We start from the raw sequence: 17,607 nt of genomic DNA, 5'->3' as shown, positions 1-17,607 counted from the left end.
ACTGGTCAAGTTTATTTTATTAAAGTAAGAATGTGGGTCTAAATAGATAGCATTTTTTTCTTGAGAAACATTGGTCTTTGATTTTAAAATTACTGTGTTTGGCGAATTACATATTTTAAGTCATCTTATTTTTTCAAATAAAACCTGGCAACCCTTTATCAGCTCCCCAAAACATCTTTGTGTGTTTGTTTTGTTTTGTCTTTAATTGGTCCATTAAACCAAAGAAGCTGGGAAATGGCGGTTTACATAGGACCCTCAACAAATGTGGCTGGAGAAACATGAGAAGAATAAAGGTTTAGATTTGAAGCAGGATCTAGTGACAAGATTTCCTCATGGGACTAAGGTAATGTCCTCTAAGCATATAGGCCATGGCCATGCTGGACAGCTGTCCGGATTGAACAATGTACTAGGGCAGCTGGCTTAGGGGGTGAGTGGAGCTTGATATCCAGTTCTTGTTACTCTCATCAAATCATGTGCCCTGATATAGAGCAGGGTCTGCCTGGAAGATGGGGAGTCTTTTTTATTTTCTTTTACAGGATGATACTGTGGACATTGGCAACACACATCATCTTCCAGTGATATAGCTTGATCCTAGGATAGAACTTAGTAAGCCATGTATGGCATGCAATTAGAATCTCTGTGACATTCTTTCAGCCAGGTATATTTTTAATGGCTACAACTGTTCTTCAATAACCCCTAGTAGGGGTCTAAAGTGATAGCTGCTGCTAATTAATGACGGATCTATATGTTTTAGAAATTAAGCTGGCAAGTGTAAATGCAAGTAACAGTAGGAAGAAATGAGATATCTTCATGTCCCAGTCATTGAGGCAGGCACTTGATTATTTAACATAATTGGTTATCAGTAGAATCCTGATGCCTCAGGTCCTTAGTGGGTGAGGTAGGCTGTAATCCAGGGAGACTGTTTCTTGAGAAAGTGTAGTTTTAACTGTAGTCAGTTTTTAATTTAGTCATTATTAGAGCAATATTTTTCTTAAGACCTCTTTATAAAGCAAAGATAGGTCTGGTCAAAAGAGTTGCAAAGAGCTAGTTATCAACAGCCATGGGGAAAAAATCTTAACTAAAAGGTCTAATTTGCCTAATACAGTCTACTAATATGCTCCCAGGATGAAGTAGCTGCAAAATGCATGCATGGGTTACAGGGTAATTCTTCTGTTCTGTGGAGTTCTTTTATAATGATCAATTATCTTGGAGACTGTTTAGAAAACAATAACTTTACTTAGCAGCTAATGTTTAGCCCAATCCCTGGAAATAAGCAATTACCTAAATTATTTCCTTTTTTTCCCACGTTTTTCTTTATATTACACCAATTCACGTTCATTGTTTAAAAATTAGAAGATGGAGACAAGAAAAAGATCATTTAGAACCCAATCTTGTAAAAACAATGCTAACATTTTATTCGTGCTATCAAATAATATCTACCCGTGTATTTTGTGTCTGTGCATATTTTTAACTAAGACGTCAGTGGTGGTGACCCTGCCTATAAGGATCTACCTCAGATCAGCTTGTACTTCACACTCCCCCCACCCCTCCCAGGCCCCAGTCCTGTGGGAAATTTAGTGCATGCCCTAAGATTTCTGGACTTGCTCAGGGACTTATTCTTCCTTGTTTGTCATTTCTTACTTCATCATGTAGATGTTTCCTTATCACTTGGCATAAAACTCCTTTTCCTCATCCTCCCCAAAACATGTACAGTGTTACTCACATGGCAGCATGAAGTCCTTTGGCCTCTGAACATTTGTTGCTTTGCTCTTTCTCTGTTCTTTTGCTCTTTTCTTCTGTCTTCCTACATCCCAAATTTCTGTTTACTTCTTATTCACAGTACCTTAGGAAGAGGCCTTGATAAGAGGGTTGCATGGGGGGGGGGGGGATTCAGACCTGAGGGCTTGGGTGGGAAGGAGACCAAGTCCCCAAAAGGAATTCTAGTGGTAGCCAGTAAAGTGCTTTTTAGAAAATCCTACCCATTTTTATTTAATAAAATAAAATTATATATTAAAAATTAAATATAATTGACTTTAAAAGAAAAAATGGGACGATGCTATATTCACATCGAATCCCACATACACACAACTGTATTGCTGAGAACAGGTTCCAGCTAATTTGGCTCTTGGACAACCATCAGATTCCTTCTTCCTAGTTTTCTGTTGTTTCCAATTTTGAGATTATTGATGCGGATACTCACAGTCTCTACTAGGTGGTTTGTCTCGGTCTAAGTGAAGCGTAGCGTTCTACCACTCGTGCTGTGGCAGCTGTGACAACACTCAGGTCTCCGGTTGAAGGGAGCATGCTTGATGGCAGTGCCAGCTGCTGCTCCTCTGGACCTGCCAACACATCCGCAGTGACATCACGTTCCCCATGGCTGAGCACAGCTGGGGGTATTAGTGCAGGACCTTTGCTGCAACATGAACGACTACTCTGGATGGGTGACTTTGACATGAGGCCTTGCCATCAGACTGGCTAAAATTTTCTTGGAACCTCAATATTATTTGAGGTTCTTCCCACCCCATCGTCCTTCCTCCCCTATCACCTTCCCATGTCAGACCTTCAAAGTCTGAAGGTCCTCCTTTGCCTTCTCCAGCTTTCTCTTCTTATCCTTGGGTATGTCCCCCAATACATCTGCAACAATCCTGCCTTGCCATCTGCTTCCCAGAAGCATCCAAAATAATACACACAGTTAGCAAGTGACCACAAAGAGCCATAAAACCGGTTCATGCAGGCCTGGTGTAAGAGCTCCCGTCCCCGAGGTACTCGAAGTTTCTTGCATGACAGGCTTACTAGAGGAAGACACTGAAATATTCGAGTGCTAACCACTCTTGTGGGTATAGGCTTCTGTTGTACTCCTGTCCATACAAGAGCAGATGTGCTTTTGTTTTTCACCAATGAAAAAATATTTTGAGCAAATCTTACGCTAGTTAGAAAATCCTGCAGTGCTGGTGGAATTGGCTGTTATTGAAGCACTTGCAGGGACTGTTTCTATAGCGCAGACACCTGGAGAGCATGACTGAACAGGGTTCTTCAAATATTAACTCACCACCCCTGGTCAGTACATTAAAACCAGCAAAAACACAGATCACATGGTCTATGCTTACATATTTTGAAGTAAATTACGATGTAAAGTGAACTTTACCCATGGCAGTAAATGCATTGTATCTAATGATTGCATAGTGGTCAACTGTGGGGCTATCCCACTTATTTTAATGAATTCTGCAAGAGTGATTGTTTTTTGGTTTTTAATTTTTAACCATTAGTTTCAGATTTAACAGTCTTTCTGTATACTTTGGGCATCATCTAACTTTTCATAGAATATTTTTTAGAAGTAGAATTACGGGGTCAAAATACATGCCCTATTTTGAAGTTTTTGGTATTCATTAGGAAGTTTGTTCCAATTTATAGTCCAACCGTCATTGTATGAGTAGGCTTATTTCTTTTTCCTTTGTTTTTTGAATGTGAAATTATGTGTAAAATATAAATGTTTAATCCCAAACACAATAAAAAAAAAAAAACCTTTGAGTCCTTCACCCAGGTTATGAGAGAGAACTTAAAATCCTTCTGTGTACACTGCTTCTCAACTCCTCTCCATGCCTCCCTCCCCTCCCACAGGGTGGCAAATACAAAGCTAGTTGTGTGAGGGATTCCAGGAAAAAGCAAACTCAATAGTCTCTGGGTCTTAGGCTTCTGCTGCCTGGGAGTTTTCAGAGGACTTTCTGGGGTATTCAGTGGGAGAGGCCATGCCTGAGCTCTAGGAAGTCCGAGGCCCACCACTGTGCGTGAATTCAGAAGGGCTGTAGTGTAAAACAGGTACGAAGCACGTGGACAGCAGGAGTAAAGTCAGCTGCCCTGCGTTTCTTCCTTCTAAGCTCACTATGGCCTTTACCCAGCTCACAGAACTAAATCAAAGCAAGAAACTTTGGTGGGATGAAATAAATGTCCACAGCCAATTTAGGCAGCAAGACCTAGAGGAAAGAGCAGGAAATTTATCAGCAAGTTGTCAAGACCACACTCCTACCTGGGCAGGGTTCCCCAGAGCGTTCATTCAGGTGTGTAAAAACCTGTACCAGTCATATGTCCTGCAGCATATCTGCCTCGACTCACACGGCTCCAGTCTGTTCTGGTTTCCAGCTGGCAGCCAGCATCTCATGCTGACTGGCCGTCATGCTCCTAGGACTCCCTTCACCCCTCTCCTATTTGAAGCTCATGTTCCTGTACCATGTCTGTTTAGAATCAGTTTATTTTTAAATTATAGTTGACATACAGTATTATGTTAGTTTCAGGTATAGAAGAGTGATTCAGCATTTATATACCTTATGAAGTGATCACCATGTTTACTATTTAAACGTATTATATTATTCACTGTATTCTCTATGCTGTATGTTACAGCCCTGTGATTTATAACTGGAACTTTTTACCTCTTAATCCCCTTCACCTTTTTAGCTTGGCTCCCCACTCATGCCCTTCTGGCAACCATCAGTTCTCTGTATATGAGTCTATTTTTGTTTTGTTTGTTCATTTGTTGTTTTTTATATTGAATGTATAAGTGAAATCATGTGGTATGTGTCTTTCTCTGTCTGACTTATTTCACTTAGATTAATACCCTCTAGGTACATTCATGTTGTTTCAAATGGCAAGATTTTATTCTTTTTTATGGCTGAGTAATATTTCATTGACTTCTTCATCCATTTATCTAAGGACACCTAAGTTACTTCCATATTTTGGCTATTGTAAAAAATACTGCAATAGCCCTGGCTAGGTGTCTCAGTTGGTTGGAGTGTAATCCCATACACCAAAAAGTTGTGGGTTCAATTCCTGGTCAGGACACATACCTAGGTAGTGGGTTTGATTATCCCATAGGGGTGTGTACAAGAGGCAACTGATTAATGTTTCTCTCATATTGATGTTTCTCTCACATTGGTGTTTCTCTCTCCCTCTCTCCCTTCCTCTCTCTGAAAATCAATAAAAATATCCTCAGGTGAGGATTTTTAAAATGCTACAGTAAATATAGGTATGCATATATCTTTTCAAATTAGTGTTTTTGTGTTTTTTTTTTTGATAAATAGAAGTGGAATTGCTGTGTTGTATGATAGTTCTAGTTTTAATTTTTTGAGGGATCTCCATACTGTTTTCCATAGTGGCTGCACTGGTTTACAGTCCCACCAAGAATGCACAGTTTCCCTTTTCTCCACATCCTAGCCAATAGTTTTTCTTCGTTGTCTTTTTTATAATAGCCACTTTGGCAGGTGTGAGGTGATATCTCTCTGTGGGTTTGATTTACATTTCCTTGATGATTAGTGATGAATATCTTTTCATGTGTCTGTTGGCCATCTGTATGTCTTCTTTAGAAAAATGTCTATTCAGATTCTCTGCTCATTTTTTTAAAATATATTTTTATTGATTTTTAGAGAGAGAGGAGGGAGAAGGAGAAAGAGATAGGAACATCAATATGAAAGAGAACCATCAGTTGGCTGCCTCCTGCATGTCTCCTACTGGGGATCCAGCCTGCAACCTGGTCATGTGCCCTGACGAGGAATTGAACAGGCAACCTCTTGGTGCATGGGTTGATGCTCAACCACTGAGTCACACTGGCCGGACAGGATGCCACTATGTTTTACTGTGCTGTGGAAAACCGTTTTAATTTGATGTATTTTTATCTTGGTTTATGCTTTTATTTTGGTGAAGCACACTTCAAGTAGCTTCTTGAAAAAGAGAGCATGGGTAGTAAATTTTTTATTTTATTTTATTTTTTGAGACCATGAATATCTGAAAATGTCATTCTACCCTCACAGAGTTTGAGACATTGACTACCATTTTAGGCTATAAGCCATTTTTCTTTACAATTCTGGACATTACTTCATTTTCTTCTTGCTCACAGTGATGCTGTTGCATAATCTAAAGCCAGTGTGAATCCTGATCCCTTCTAATCCTCCTTGCCTTCCTGGAAGTTGGCAGAATCTTTTTTTCCCATGGTGTTCTGAAAGTGTAAATGTCTCTGCGTAGGTATTTCCATCTACTTCTTTCTACTCAGTAAGCTTTTTCCAGTAATAGCAGTTTACCTTCTATCATTCTGTGAAATTTTTTGAATAATTTTGTCTTGTTTTCTGTCCTCTGTTTCTCCCCAGATTTCCTTAGTCTACTTGGGCTAGTATAGCAAATTACCATTGACTAGGTGATTTAATTAGCAAATATTTGTTTCTCACAGTCCTGGAGGTTGGGAAGTCCAAGATGAATTCAGTGTTTGGTGGAGCACTCTTCCTGGTTTGTAGATGGCCATCTGCTCACTGTATCCTCATATGCCAGAGCAGAGAAACATGCTCTCTTCTTCTTATAAGGGCCGTAATCTCATCACGAGTGCTCCATCTCCCAATACCATTACTCTGGGTATTAGGATTTCAGCATATGAATGGGTGGGGGGCACATATGTAGTCTATAGCAGGGCAGGTCCATGTCATCGGCATTGGATGGATATAAGAAGTAGTTTTCACAGAAGATTTTCTATCTTAGTCTTCCTTGTACCACCTGCTTCAAAGGCAGGTCCTTTGCCTTTTGAGCACTCTGTGGTATGAATTGGTTGGCTCTCACATTTCCCCAGTGCTAGCTAGAGAATCGTTTTCTTGGGTCTACTGAGTCAGCTAGTACTTACCCATCTTTCTCTAGTTTCCAAAATTTTGCTGATTTATATTTCTCTAGTTTCCTATTTTTCTGATTTGTATTTTTTTAAAATCTTTTTAACAAAAGTTCACCCCCACATTTTTATTGACTTGAGGTAATGCACAAAATTAGAAGCATGCCTTCAAGCTACAATCTGCATTGGGTGTTACCTTTTTATTTATTGCTGAATTTCTGAAATATATACTGCCTTTAGTTCTAATTGGTCTGACAACTGAGATTATCCATGTTATTAGATTCTGAACTGGTCCACTGTACCTATTACTAAAAGCCTATAGTACAATTTCATGATTTATGGCAGATTATTAAATTCAGCCATTCAGTTTATACTAAGATTGCTTCCTATTTTTAGTAGCACTCTATTGTAATGCAGATGGAAAGACTTCCACCAATATTCCAAAAACAAGTTGAAATGAAAATGAATTATCTGTATCTATCTCTACTCTATTTGTGTGAGGCAAATGGAAAGACAATAAATAGATCCATGGGTGTCTATTTAAAATAAAAGCCACTTCTCTTCTTGGTTATGAGAATTTGATCCATCCTTTGAACAAATGTAACAATGATTTAAAATTCTTGGTTATTACTGCCTGGTTTAAATTAAGATTTCAAAATGCAGTTGTTTAGAAAATAATGATTTCATCAAATGGTAACCCTATTTTGTCGCCCAAGTTGATTTATAGGTTGGTGAAGTTTCTCTTTATTATTAAAAATATAATTCAAAGTTATTTTCACAGTAAAAGCATATAGGTGAAAATTAGCCCCTCCTTTTCATAAACTCGAGAGTCCTAGTCTCCCCTCTTAGAGGCAGGGAGCCGGGTTAAATTTTTTATTTATGGCTTAAAATTGTTCTGTGTGAATACAGGCATGTACACGAGTCCTTGAGTTTTTTAGTATTAACAAGAGCATACTATTTTGGCTGTTCTGTACCTTGTTTAATTTTAACTATATATTTCTGAAGATTATACCATACTACACATTTAGATCTCCATTATATGTTTAGTTTTTGTGGAAATGAACTAAAGACAAGAATTGCACAGAATACCTGTATTAAAGTGAATCAGGTACAAAAGCCCACCTGGTTAGGCAAGCAGTAGAACATTCTTAACCATTCCTGTCCCTTCTAAATTACTACCATCTCTCTCTCACACAAAGGTAACCCCTCCTGAACTTTTATGATCATCATTTTCCCACTTTCTAGTTTACTACTTCAGTATGCATCCTTAAGCCTTATCGTGTCATCGTGCCTGTTTAGAATTTCAGAGGACTGGAATCATACAGTGTGAGTGGTTTCACCTCTGGCTCAGTCAGTGCTTTCTACTCTTGGTCCCATCTATGTTATGTTATTTTTTGTTTTTCCAAAATTTTCTTCCTTCTGACCTTTACTGCAAACCATTATTCTATTTTTTTCTTCCACTAATTTGGAATTCACACATTCTTTTGCAGTTCTTTTAAAGATTAATCGGAAAATTATGGCATACATTTTTGGTTCTTAAAACCCTTTATTGCCCTGGCCTGTTTGGCTCAGCGGTTAGAGCGTCAGCCTGCGGTCCTGAGAGACCCGGGTTTGGTTCCCGCTAAGGGCATGTACCTCGGTTGCAGTTTGTCCCTGGCCCTGGTCGGTTGTGCGGGTGGCAGCCACTCGATGTGTTCCTTTCACATCGATGTTTCTCTCTCTCTCTCTGTTCCTCTCTCTCCCTCCCACTCTACCTGAACAAAAAATGGAAAAATGTCCTCGGGTGAGGATAAAAAAAAAAAAAAAAAAAAACCCTTTATTGATTGGTATTTTGCCCTCTTCATGGGCAAGAGCCTTAGACTCTTTCAGATACCTCAATTCCTTTTAGTCCCCTCTACACTTTTTTAAAAATATTTTTTCTTTATTGATTTTAGAAAGAGAGGAAGGGAGGGAGGGAAAGCTAGAAACATTGATGAGAGAGAACATCAATCGGCCACCTCCTGCACGCCCCACACTGGGGATGGGTCCCACAACCTGGGCATGTGCCCTGACCGGGAATCGAACTGGGGACCTCTTGGTGTATGGGTTGACGCTCAACCAGTGAGCCACACCGGCCAGGTGAATCCTCCCTAAACCTTTAAGCCATCATTGTATGTCCTTTCATGTTGCCTGTATTTTAAACATGATCATCATCATTATTAGTTTACTATTTAAATGTGCCCATATTCACCTTTTTCTCTGGACCTCACCTTTTTATTACTCTTCATTTCCTCCTGAATCTCAGCTTTCACCTGGTATAATTTTCCTTCTGCCTGCAAAGCATGCCTTTAGTATTTCTTTTAGTGCTTATCTATTGAATATAAATTGTTTTGAGGGTCTTCAAATTGTTTATTTCATTTTATTCTTGAAATATATTTTTGCTGGACTTATACCTCTAGGTTGAGTGTTACTTTCTTTTAGCACTTTGAAGATGTTTTTTTCTTGTCTTCTGGCTTCTATTAACTGTTGAAAAAGTTAGCTGTCTGCCTAATCGTTGCTCTTTGAAGATCGTTGCAATCTGCCTTTTACATTACTTCCGACTGCTTTAAGGTTTTCTCTTTGTTGTTTTTTAACATTTTAGTATGAGGTACTTGGTTGTTTTCTCTTTACTGTATTCTGTTTAGAATTTTTGGCCTTTTATATCTGTAAATTAATGTTTTTTAGTTTGGGAAAATTCTCACCCATTGTTCTTCAAATAATCCCTCTTACCCATTCTCTTTTCCCCCTTGGTATTCCACTTGCATTGCACCTTCTCACTGTATCTTCTGTTTCTTACCTTTTTTTCAAATGTTTCCATTTTTTGTTTGTTTGTTTCTCTTTGCTTCATTCTGGATAGTTCTTTCTGTCCAATCAATATTCCAGGCTGCTAATTGTTTAGCTATCTAAAGAGCTGTTAGATCAGTCTATTAAATTGTTGCTTATTTTAACTATTGCCCAGTTCTTACAGTTTCTTTTTGGCACTTTATTATGGTTTTCAGTTTTCTACCAAAACTCTCTATCTCCTCTGGTCTCCTTGAACAAAATAAGTAAGATTATTTTCAAGTCTGTCTCTAAAAACTCCAACATCTGAAGTGCTTGTGAGTTTGTTGCCCTGAGTTCCTGGTTATTTTTTATGACGTGCCAGACATTATATTTGCAAAGATGTTGCAGAAATAATTTTTAACTTGAGATAAAATTATCTCACAAAGAGGACGTGTGTGTGTGTGTGTGTGTGTGTGTGTGTGTGTGTTGGGGGGTTGCATAAGAGGTACTGATGCTCTGGGACCACCTTAACAAATTTCTTCCACAGCATGTAGAGAGTACTAATGCTACACACGTGTGATGGAGGTGCCTCTTTTGAATGATTCTAATGTACCTCCCGGGGTAAGTAGGGAGATATACAATCTGATTTCAATGTGAACTGTGCTGGCTATTTACTTAACACTTTCTCTGTACCAGGTAGTATTTTAAGTGCTCTCCAAATATCATTAAGATAATTTTTGTAGCAGTGACTCCGAGATGAATTTACTATTGTCTCTGAATTACAGATGTGAAATTGAGGCAGAGGGGAGTTGATTGCATGGCTTTAAATGGAAAAACTGAGCTTTGAATCCAAGTAATCTGGTTCCAGAGTCTCTGATCCTAACTGTTGTGGTAAAGTGAGAATATTCTTTAGGGGGGGAAATGCTGGTTATTATTTATGCCAGTTCCGCCAAGCTCCCTTAGCTCAGTTTCTGGCTGCTGAATGTATTGAACCAAGGAGCAAGCACCATTAATAGGATTATTAAAAATAAGTTTTGCCCTCCCCCCCCCCCCAAGAGGCAAATTTTCTGATTGTCACCAGGCTAACTTAATGAAATTGATTTGGTAAGAGATAATGCAGCTGGGGCAAAGTGAGACTTGGAGTACTATATTATTCTGAGAAATGGTAAATTTTGGAATTCTGTGGGGAAGGGCAATTAGCAGCTCAACTTTGTCTAGTAATTATAAATTTAAAAATGCATTATCTGTCTATCACTTTTAGGGTGGTGCTTGGTGTTTAGGAGAAAACCACAGTGGGGTCTTGTCTGGAGGAAGACTCTCTGAGAGAGTCCAGTTTTGTAAACTCACCGCTGTGCTTCAGAATTAGGAGGAAGCAAAATTGTGGGTTAAGGGGTCGCTACAGACTGCTTTGTATTGAGAGCCGCAAGCGTGGAGAAGTCGCATCTTAGAATTCAGAATGGTAGCTTGATTCATGTGTGAGATTTGTTTATTGTATTTCTTGTCACAATGACTGCTCAGCCTGCTTCAGCATGAACAGTTGGCTCGGTACCAGAGAGTGTTTGATTAGCTAAGTTAGGAAGCAAAATACCATATACTATAGCGGAAATTTATCCTGGATAAATGTAGATCATTTAGTCAAATTACTATATTCTCAACATGTCAAGGCTGCCTTGGGAGAAAATGCTTTCAGAACTTTCTTAGAGACACAAGTAAACAGAACGGATTTTCCTGGGAACCTGAAAAGCATGACCTAATTTATGATTCAGGACCAGCCAACATGACCTTGGAGGGAAAGATACAATTAAAAAGAAAGTGACCAGGGTAAGACATGAAACAGTCCTACAGAGGGCTTTAATGAGTCAGAACTCCTGGTTGCAAGTGACAGAAACCAGATTCAAATCAGCCTCATCACAGCCATCAGGAGAGAGGGAAGAGGAACAAATGACTGTCTTGGGCTGGCTGCATTGTTCATCAGTACCAATTTACACTTGCTGGCTGGGGAGAGTTCCAAAATGTCAGCAGGCCTAAATGTACTCTGGAAGGCTCTGAATTCAAAGGGGGGAAATAGGAATGCGTTGTTGACTCGTGATATTGAGGATAACAGGCATGGCACTAAATCACACTTGACTGGATCCAGAGGTTAAACAAATACCTGCTGCCCTTACACCATCCAGCCTGCCTTTGCCCTCTGCTCTTTCTCTGTGGGTTACCATGTCCTACTGGCATGTGTGCTCCTCCTGTGTTCTTGGAGAAGAAGGACACAGGCATCTTTCACTCTTCCCTGATGAGTCGGGTCTGGGATAATTGCTGTGTTAGTTATCTACTGCTGCATCACACATCCTTCCAAAACTCGGCAGTTTAAAATCAAACATCTCAGTTTCTGAGGGTTAGGAATCTGAAAGCAGTTCAGCTGGATGGTTATGGCTCAGGATCTCTCATGGGCTTGTAGTTCAGGTGTTGCTCAGAGCTGTAGTCATCTCAAGGGGCTGCAGAAACTGCTTCCAAGCTCAATCATGTGGTGGTGGGTTTGAAGGCTTCAGTTCCTTACCATGTTGTTCACTCAGCATGAAGCTGGCTTCCCCCAGAGAGAGTGACCGGAGAGCGAGAGACACCAAAAGGGAAGCACAGTGACTTTTATACCCTAATCTCAGAAGTAAAGTATTATTTTTGCTATATTCTATTGTTTACACAGACCAATGCTGGTGTAGTGTGGGAGAGGACTGTACAGGGTCTGAATAGGAAGGAGAGTGTTCACTGGGGCCGTCTTAGAGGCTGGCTGCTGCAGGCACTGCAATAGGCAGAACTCCAGGGTGGCCCCAGATTCTTGCTTCCTGGAGTACACACTCTGTAATTCCCTCCCCTTGAGTGTGGACTGGGCCTGTGAATGCGATGGAGTAGTCAAAGCCTTGATGAGATCACATTGCATGGCAAAGGTGAAGGAATTTTGTAGATTTGAGGTTATCAAAAGGGAGATTATTGTGGGTGGGCCTGGCCTCAGCAGTGAATCCTTTAACGGAGGTTCGGAAACTTGCAGTAGTGGTGACACTCTCCTGTTAGCCTTGAAGAAGCAAACTACCACACTGTGGAGAGGGCCACGTGCCGGGGAATGGGGGCGGCCTCTAGTTGCTGAGGGCCTCGGCTGTAAGAAACCAGGTTCTGCCAGCAGTCGGTGAGCTTGGAAGGGGACCCCAGGCCTCAGATGAGAGAGCAGCCCTGGCTCACACCTTGACTGCTGCCTGAACACATAATGCAGTTAAGCTGTGTCTGGACACCTGACCTACAGAGATTGTGAAATAATTAATATGTGTTGTTTTCATCTATTAAACTGGTGATAGTTTATTATGCAGCATAGCAAACAAATAAAGATGCCTACCTGTGAAAGGTAAAGGACAGGTAGTTTTCCTCTCTGTCAATCTCTCTTGTTGAGAATCGGGATGAAGATCCCCAAGGAAGAAAAGATGCTGTTTGGGAACTGGGGGGATGACCCGAGCTGCTAGGCAAACTACATTTAGCTCTGTTTATCATATTTCAAATCTGGGGACCTAGCCATTTCGAGGGTTTGAATAATCAAGCAAACAGTATTTAAAATGTTCTCAAAATGTAGTCTGTGTAATAGACCTGTAATAGGCCTGCCCCACACATACCAACACATCTCTGGCATACAGCTTAGGGCTATGAGTTACTTTTATTCATCATTTCATAGAGATTTGTATTAAGATTTTTAAAATCAGAAAAAGCTGAACAGCTGTCAGGGAGGGGGTTTGGGGGGACTGGATAAAATAAGTGAAGGGATTAAGAAAAACAAACCTCATAGACACAGATGTCAGTATGGTGATTACCAGAGGGAAAGGGGGTAGGGCAGGAAGAAGAGGGTAAAGGAAAGTAAATGGTGATGGAAGAAGACTAGACTTTGAGTGGTGAACACACAATACAATATACAGATGATGCATTATAGAATTATTATACACTTGAAATCTATATAATTGTATTAACCAACCAATGTAACCCCAATAAATTCAATAAAAATGTTTTTTTAAAAAAGCTGAAGTGGAGTAGAGTGAACATGTATACCTTTCACCAAGATGCATCAATTGTTAATATTTTACTCAATTTTAAAATTTCTTATATACATATTTATATACATGATTTTACTGCTAAACCATTTGAAATTAAATTACAAAAATCATGACACTTTACCCCTAAACACTTTCCTACATATCTCCTACAAATAAAGTTATCTCACATAATCACATACCCCTATCACATTGAAGAATTGAAACATTGATGTATGATCTAATAGTCATTTTTTTTCTAGTAGTCCTCAAAATGCCCTTGGGATTATTGCTTTTAAAGTTTGATCCATAAACCAGCAGTTCAGGTCTCAGTGTATTTTGACAAGAATCCAGTGATTCATAAACGCATGAGTTTAAAAAGCCTGTAGCAGTATTTTGATTGAAGACCTAATCAAGGATCACATTGCATTTTGGTTATCAATGTTTTCTTTACTCTCCAACATCTTTGAACTCAACTAGTCTATTTTTTTTCTATTCTCTCTTTCTTCTCCCTTCCTCCTTGTCTCTCTTCCCTCTATCTACCCTGGCAAAAACAAGGTGAAATTTTAAAACACTTCATGCTTTTGAAACTAACCACAGAAACCTTGTAACTTTTCTTACATGCGTGATATAAGTGAAATGTAGACAAGTGTGGCGGCAGGTGACATCTCCAGGAGTTGACGGAGGTTTTATGAAAGACATGGACTTTTGTCGACCCTGAAATCCCAGATGCTGACTGTAAGGAAAATAACTTCTGGGGATAAGCATGTGGAATTTGGGAAACCAAGTTAGTTGGTTTCTCTTGAATGGCTCGATCAAAAAACAAAGAAAATCCATTTTGAAAGGCATGTTGCAGCTGGATTCATAAGCAATCAGAAATCTTAATTAAAAAAATAATTTCCAGACTCATTAGAAAAATGGAGACAATCTAACTGTGAACAGCAAAATTATATTTGGGCGGTAAGACTAGTGAGTTTTCATTTTTCTTATATTTCCTGCCAGTCTTTTGCAAAAAGGAATCATTATAAGATCCTGACATGCATTATAAATTTCATATGAGAACTTCTCATCACATTAAATACCAATCTAGCATTCACCTCATAAATAATTACAATTACATAACATCTTTTATTTCCACACATTGTTATTTTAATCTTCCCCCTATTATTGGACATTTAAATTGCTTGCCGTTTTTCACTGTAACATAAAGCTCTGTTCATACATCTATTACATCTCTGGTTATTTTTTTATAATAGAGTCCTATGCTGGGGCAAAGCTTACAATAGACTCCGACTAGGAAGTGCGCCCAGCTCACATTGGTTCCCCCAGAGGCTCTGTGCCATCATCCTCTGTTCTTGTCCCTAAATCATTCTGATCCAGGAATAGAGCACCCAGACTCAAGCTGGCAACCCAAAAGGATTTGGAGACCTGACAGACGAGGAGGAAAAGATGGGGTCATCTCAAGTAGGGACCTGGTGCAGTGACCTTGGACGTGGACCGCTCCTGCTCCTGTCCTCCCTGAAGCTCGTCTGTGCAGCCCTTGAATGAGTGTGAACAACCTTCCTCCCAAATCCATGTTTTGCTTGTTATTCGGTAGAAGAGATGATGGCTACATATAACTGACACCTAGAGAAAGGTAGTATTTGGAATTAGCCACTGGACCGTGCAGGGGTGAAAGGCAGTGATGCTCCCGTCTGTTCAGGGACAGAAATGTGAAAGCTCATGGTAAGTGGTAGCCAGGTATCTCCTTCACCTCTCACCTCAGGCAACTGGGCATCTCCTCGGGGCGAAGCTCTGGGTGTCTGGGTGGCTGTTGCCAAATGAAGAGAAGGGAAGCTGACGGGGCACCCTGGCCCCATACATGATGTAGCTGGTCCTACAGCATTAAGTGGTGGTGATGTGATCAAACCTAGGAGCCTGGCTCCACAGCCTCTGTTCTCAACCACTTCCGTCCACTCCCTTGCAGATGTAGGTGAGTTTTTTTACAAGGAGAGAAGCTAATGCCATCTGTCCCTGGCTACAGAGTTGCTGGAGATAGCAGATAAAACACAAGACTACCCAGTTAAACTCGAATTCCAGATAGCCAATGAAGGGCTTGTTTTAGTATAAGTATATCCAGGTATGTCTAGGACATACTTCTACTGAACTATCAGTTGAATTCAAACTTAACGGCATTCTGTATTTTATCTGGCAGCCATACATGACCCAACCCCTTATCTCTTTTTCATTATTGCTCTCTCAGTAACAAAAATTAATTAAAATTTAGCACATCCATGCCTTAGAGGGTACAGTGAAGAAAACATTTTCAAAGGAAATTTCAGAAATTGAGCTTTGCTGAAATCGTTGCTATAGTGCTCACCTATATTCAGTGAGCTAGCCTAAGCAGCCAAATTTAATTAAAAGTTTGATAGCCTGGTGAGTGCAGACCACTGCTGAATGCTGTTCTAATTGAATTCCTTCCCCTCTATTATTCTGGGGCGTTTCTTGCTTTCAAATTCTGTAAGAACTAAACACATGAGTTTGGATACATGTGTCTGGCATACCTCTTTCTCATTCTGTTCTCCTGGAGCTCAGAAGAATCTTCTTTCCTACAAGTAACAGATTGCTGAGCCAGGCTGCAGAATCCTTTAAAAATGTACATTGCTGCCCTGGCCAGTTTGGCTCAGCAGTTAGAGTGTCAGCCTGTGGACCAAAGAGGTGCAGGTTCGTTTCTGGTCAAGAGCATGTGCCTCAGTTGAAGTTCAATCCCCGGCCCTGGTTGAGGTCGTTTGGGAGGCAGCCAATAGATGTCTCTCGCATATCAATGTTTCTCTCCCTCTCTCTCTCTCCCTCTTCCCCTCCCTCCCACTCTATCTGAAAATCAGTGGAAAAATATCCTTGGGATTAAAAAAAAAGTGTGCATTGCTAACGGTTTTTGTGGGCCAGGGCTGCAGAGAAAAGAGATGCAATGAAAAAGGGATCCCTAAACTCAGCAAAGTTAGGAATCATGCGGAAGGGGGCGTGGTCCGAGATCTGCAGGCAGTGCAATAATCAGGGCTCAGGAAATAGACACGCAGAAGTCTTTGGCTCAAATTAAATATGGAATCTTCAGAAATTATATTGATGAGCCAGCCTTTCAAGTCTATTTTTTGTCTGTTGGTTGCTTATTTTTTTGATATAAAAAAACAAAAATTTTCTTTTATTGTCACCAATGTTTGACATGGCTAAACCAAGGAACTGAATGGGAATCAGGTATGAATAGTCTCGTGTACATCTTCTCTCAAGCCTTTGAATGTACCCTAAGATTTGGGTTTGCTTTTGACGGATTATTTTGAAGGTATGGGATATGCAAAGAGCTATCAGTTGGCTTTCCTCCTCAAAACAGTTTCTACAAAAGAAATAAAAGAGCTAATTTGGGAATTGTAAAAGTTGCCAAGGATAAACATTCCTGATATATACTCAGAAAGAAAATGTGTTAATTATAGTCTGACAAGGACTATTGTGTGTAAACGTAGTTGACACACAGGTAGTCTTTCTGGGAAAATAGCACCCACTTCAAGTATTTACAACAGAGAATTTAATGCAGGAAATCAGGTGATAGAGAAGTTGGAAAATCAAATAGAAAATAGGGAGGAACTCAGGAAACAGTAGGAAGTCACTCCTATGGTGGAAGGAATTGGTGCTGTGGGATCCCGGCCGGAGGTCTCCTCCTGAACGCTGGGACCCTGGCACGTCTGCCTGTGGGGAGCTTCAGCCATGGAAACAAGATGGAGCTGGTACCAGAAAAGCCGCCAGCATATTACTCTTTAATCAGGTGGCGATTCTCATTGCAACTGCTGCCCATATGTTGTCTCATTGGAGCAAATTAATGCAGTGACTGAGGCAGATCTGGATGCTGAATGGTGCCTGTGGCCATACCTAACAGGAGAATGGCAATAAGAGTCCTTAGATTTTAAAGGAAGCCCTGGAGAGCGGAAAGGAAGAAAGCCTGTTTCCTTGCTTGCTGTGCTATGACTTAGAACAAAATATCTTCTTTTCTACCCATGTTGTATGTAGAGTATGTTGTTGGTAGTAAAGTACTCCTCTTGGACTATAGATTGAAGTAGAATTTGAGGGGAAATGGGCATCATCTAAAGCAGAGGTACTCAAAGCGGGGCATCT

The sequence above is a fragment of the Molossus molossus genome, unplaced genomic scaffold (genome assembly GCF_014108415.1).
Source record: "Molossus molossus isolate mMolMol1 unplaced genomic scaffold, mMolMol1.p scaffold_m16_p_5, whole genome shotgun sequence".
NCBI classification, from domain to species: Eukaryota; Metazoa; Chordata; class Mammalia; order Chiroptera; family Molossidae; genus Molossus; species Molossus molossus.
The sequence above is the reverse complement of the archived record's forward strand: the minus strand, read 5'-3'. Positions refer to the sequence as shown.